The following is a 5,251-nucleotide window of genomic DNA, read 5'->3' as shown; positions in this document are numbered from 1 at the left end:
CATAATTATAAAAATGTATAATGTCAAATAAATAATTAACAAAGAACAAAAATAATAAATAATAGAAAAAAAAGTTCATATAAATAGAAATAATAAAAATTTCATAAATAATACAATAACATGCATAAATGATAAAGTTGATAAAAGATAAATAAAGATTGAACATTGATGGCTAAAAGCCCGTTAGTGAAACGAAGAAGCTCAAAATGGTTGCTTCCACGTGATTTTGAATGCAAAATCACTTCTGCGCTCATGAATAAAAAATTTGCCAAACCAAAAATTGAAACTTTCAAAAAAATCTAAACGTGCTTCTTCTCTTCTAACCCTTCAACAATATACAAACATAAAAATTCATATGGGATAGTATCTTACATTTGACTCAAAAAGTCAAAGGAAATAGCAAAAGAAAGTTGTATCTACAATGTTTATCTTCCAGAAGGAATACATTTTCACTTAAAACAACGAATAAAACATGTCATGAAAGAATTGGATTTGCTTGACAAGTTAGCTTCAGAAAATCCCAACATATTTTCTAAGTTCTGGGAGTCAACCTTGACCATGAATGATGGATCTTCACCACCTGTTTTCCAAACCTGCCAAGTTCCTCTCCAATTACCCAATCACATCAAATAAAGTTTCCTATCATCTAAATATATGGCTCGATTTAATTTTGCATCAATACATTAACCGTCTATAATGCACTGAATAAACTTTTTCTCTGCTTAATTTTAAATTGAACAGATCTTTTATAATCACAAAAATAAATAATTCTTTCAAATTTTAAGCTAATAAGGCATTCCAGTGAGATTTTCGAGTGAATTTTTTTTAACTGCTTCGACTAAACTAAACCATTCTATATAATTGTGATGATCCTATGCCTTGAGTAATACTGACATTATATATATCTACGAGTAATTATACTGAAAGGTTAATCTAACGTAAGATAATTTTATCAAAAGCCTTAGAAACCAAGGAAATTGGATTCTTGATTTGACAGTAAGCAAAAACAACCAAATAGAAAATTAGAAATTTTAAAAACCTAGATTTCGTAAAAAAGTGAATCGAAGACATGAAGACCTAACAAATTTGAAGCCCGCTTCTAATAGAAAAGCTCTACTTCTAATCATTTATTCAAAACAGAAAAAGTCTTTCACTGACCCCTGTGCAGGAAAAAAGAACTAGTAGCAAAATTTGCATTTCCATACATAGAAAAAGGCATGGATTCAACTTACAAATCAAAACACAACTTCACAATTCAACTCACAAATCACAAAGAACTAGTAAAACAAATTTACAATTTAACTCACAGATCAAAAAACAAATTCACAACTCACATTTAAATATCTAAGTGAAGCAAACACAATGCAGAGTGCGTGTAGAACAACCTTAGGATTGTTCACATACATGTCACAACCCACATTTAGCATAAACGGAGCATTTGTCAACAATCCAGAGACTCTAGTCTGTTCATAATTTTGAAGCAAAAGACTCAATAATAAGTTTTCATCATGTCACATTGGAGTTTTTAGCTACAATATATTTCACCAAGTCAACGACTACAAGTCTACAAGCTAAGTCAATAACAGTTTTTCATTGGTGCTCTGTACATTGCAAAAATATAGAAAGTTAATATTGAATCACCAAAACACTGAATTATTTACTTCAATTTGAATGCCACGAAATGAACTGGGTATATTTGTTACACACCTTTGGAAACTACCATGTTACACAGAGAGTGGCAACTGCAGGGAGGAGTGGAGGAAGGCACGGAGAGCGATACGGGGTTGCTGCTACGTGGAGGACAACACGATGGCTGCACTGCACGGAGGGCGACACAGGGCTGTTGATGCGTGGAGAACGATAAGGCGGCTGCTCGTGCGTGCTGCTACTGCGTGAAGCGTGAAGAACGATGGAGACAGAGCACGGCTGCAAGGGAGGGAGAAGGTGAAGATAAGCTGCTGCTGCTGTTCGGAGAGGAGATTAGGGGTGAGGATGTATTTTATTGGTAGATTGGTATATAATAATAAAGAATAATTTTATTTTTTAGGTGTGTTCTTCTTTTTGTTATGAATGGGATATCAGATATTAGATTAGGGTTCATGAGAGATCAAGTAATTTTTTAGTATATGAATAATCAAATGTATTGTGATTTTAATTTTTAATTTGGTTCAAATTAAGGTTAATTGAATTTTGAGTAAATTAAAAGGATTAGAATAGTTTTTGTTTAATATAAAAAGAAAAAGGATATTTAAGTCTTTTTATAATATTAAATAAAAAATATTTTTTATTTTTATTAAAATATAAAGATAGTTTAGTAAAAATATTGATATGATATATATTTAAAGAAAAAAAAATTAATTACTAATATGGAAAATATAATCCAAATGTCGTGTTTTAATTTGTTCTTGTTTTTATTGTACCGGTACGTATAAATTTATCATCGTACCGTAGCAAACACCAATTTTAAATCAATTTATAAGCCTATAAACAATGCTAAGGAGGAAAATGACAAATTTTCTCGGTTTGATAAAATGGAAGCTGTAGAGCCTTTGCTTATTTTAAAAGGGGTAAAACCGAACACCTATCAATTGTGAGGTTTCTTTTTGGGCCATTGCTACAGATTTTAACGTTGTTTTTTTTTTTTCCTCGGTGAGAAGCGCACCTGGATAAAGCTGTATTTGGACACATGTTGGGATTGGGCGACTGCTCCAGATTTTTTTTTTAAAAATTAGAGTGAGAGTTGAATTTAAAATTTCTAGGTGAGGATATGCTATTTAAGTTATAGTTCGCTTGTTGCATCAAATACCGTCTTTTAATTTTGGGTTGCCCTTCCAATTGTATTTTTCATTAATGTTAAATTTGGTATTTTTTTATATGAAAATCATAAATTTAATTTTCATATTATTAGATTTATAGTTTTAAAATTTTTTTAAACATGCGAATTTAATGGTTAGATTTATTTCTTTATTTTATTTTTTTTAAATACATAAATGTGAGTCTCAAATTTATATTTTAGTATTACAAATTTTTTTAAATGTGTTGGTCATGTAACATTGCTCTTTTATTATTCCTCAAATCTTAGGGTTCGATTTATTATTTAAAATTAAAAAATTAAAAATTATATCAGAAAAAATAGAATAATTAATCATTACACTGAATTACACTGATGAACCAGGAATTTGCACAGCAACAAATCTCTTCGGCAAGTGTACTGAATCGTCAAGTAATAACTCACAAGAGTGAGGTCGATCCCACAGGGATTGATAGATCAAGCAACTTTAGTGAGGTGATTTGTCTAGTCAAGCTAATATTTGATGGTTTTGGTGGAATTGAACTAACAGAATGTAAATTGTAAGAAATTAAAGTGTTGAAAGTAAATTGCAAAATATAAATTGCGAAAACTTTAATGACAAGAAAGTAAAGAACGAAAACTTAAATGGCAAGAAAGTAAAGGCAAGAATATAAATGGCGATGAAAAGTAAACAGCATGAAATGTAAAAGGGCTTTGGGTGCTGAGAAATCAAAGGAAGCACTAAATGCAAAGTAATTAAAGGAAGCTCAAGGCAATCAAAGTGAAGAATAACAAGAGAAAGATTCATTAGGGATTGGAGATATCAGAATCCATCATGAATCAATGGGTCTCAACTTCAATCTCAATTATCTGAAGTAGATCTATGGCGAATTGTAATTAATTGAGTCCCAATTCATTGGCAACCTAATTTCTCTTAACACAATCAATTTGCCAATTCCTTGATCTAATTGTCATGAGAAAAGGTTAAGTGCGTTTCTTTTATCCATTAGCCACACAAGTTCTCAAGATCTCAAATCATCCCGAATGTATTGATCAAGAAAATTGTGAGAGATAGAGCTCCAAACTAATTTCTATGATTCCCCTTCCGAGGCTCACATAGAAATTCAATGGATCTAAACCCCCTTCCGGAGTGAATAGATCAAAATAAACATGGAAGTTATCTGTTAGCTACAACAAGCAGATTGAGAAGAAGAAGATATAAATTCATTCATTTGAATTACAATAGAGCTCCTCCCCCTAATGATGTGGGGTTTAGTTCATCATTGCTCAGCAAAATCCAAAGAGAAAAGAAAAGTACATGAAAGTAAAACAAAGTACAAAAAGAAAGAAAAATGATTCAGGGGTTTCCCAATTAGGGTCCCTGCTTCCCAGCCTTCTTTCTAACTTCAAAAACTATCCTACTTATACACTTTCCAGATCAATCTTCAAGTCTTTGGATGTGGGCTTTAGCCTTAGTTGAAGCAAGTTAGGAGTGGCTCTTTGTGATGTAACACCCTAATTACCCTAAGTCTTACCTCACGTTGTAAAGTAAAGGCTAATAATCAAAGGTTACGATAAGTTTAAAGCTTATACATATAATATATAGAAGAAATAATATATTCTAGAAGGTCGATGAAAGATACAGCTCAAAAACAGGATTTGAAAAGCGCAAAATGTACTCACGAAGCTACTAGCTTAATACACAAGAGATAGATATAATAATACAAAAGATAAGAGTATAATAGCATAAGAATCTAGCCACGGCTCGTGGAGTTTAAGCCGGCTAGCTACATACAGACCATACAGAAATCTGAAGTTAAAACAGCTTATACGAGTTTTTCCCTCAAAGTAATGCCTCTAGGCAAAAGTAAAATACAAAAGATGAGAGATATAAACAACGTAATCAAAAGAATTCAAAACGAAACCAGGATCCTCTGCTTCTGTCACCATAGAAATAACTCACCGAGGTGGGTTGCGACCTGCATTTGAAAAACAACAACAGAATATGGTATGAGAACCGGAAGTTCTCAGTATGATAACAGTGCCCAATGATGTAAGATATAAGACCCCGGGACCCCAAAGACAATCCTAGACTTCATATCCATCATAAGATTCATCTTAAGGCATAACTAAAATAGTAAGCATAACTTAAAGCATTAAAGAATAACTTAAACCATAACATAATAAAGGGGTAATCTAACTTAGGGAGTTTCTAATGTGACAGTTCTCCGCTGTCCCACAGCCTTCACCAACCTATCCTCCATGCGATTTCATCGCCATCGCCTTCCGAACCTCCTCAATCCCAGTAGAAAACAAAATTAATATCAATGCAAGTAAATCACAAGTATAGGCATATATGGCAATTAATTCACGTAGGCACTTAGACATGTTATACAATTAGGCAAGCAAATACAACTCGGAAAAGCAAACAAACAGGTAAAAGATGCATATGATGAATGC

The 5,251-nt window shown here is 32.3% G+C and overlaps 1 long non-coding RNA gene across 1 annotated transcript; it reads right to left on the bottom strand.

The window, feature by feature from the left end:
• LOC110271063 lies at nt 295-2,105 on the bottom strand. The gene is made up of 2 exons (XR_002361122.1): nt 1,708-2,105; nt 295-593 (listed from the first exon to the last, which is right to left on the bottom strand). It is a non-coding gene; the product is annotated as an uncharacterized LOC110271063 (long non-coding RNA).

Source organism: Arachis ipaensis, chromosome B04, assembly GCF_000816755.2.
Source record: "Arachis ipaensis cultivar K30076 chromosome B04, Araip1.1, whole genome shotgun sequence".
In the NCBI taxonomy this organism is placed as follows: domain Eukaryota; kingdom Viridiplantae; phylum Streptophyta; class Magnoliopsida; order Fabales; family Fabaceae; genus Arachis; species Arachis ipaensis.
The sequence above is the reverse complement of the archived record's forward strand: the minus strand, read 5'-3'. Positions and strand labels throughout refer to the sequence as shown.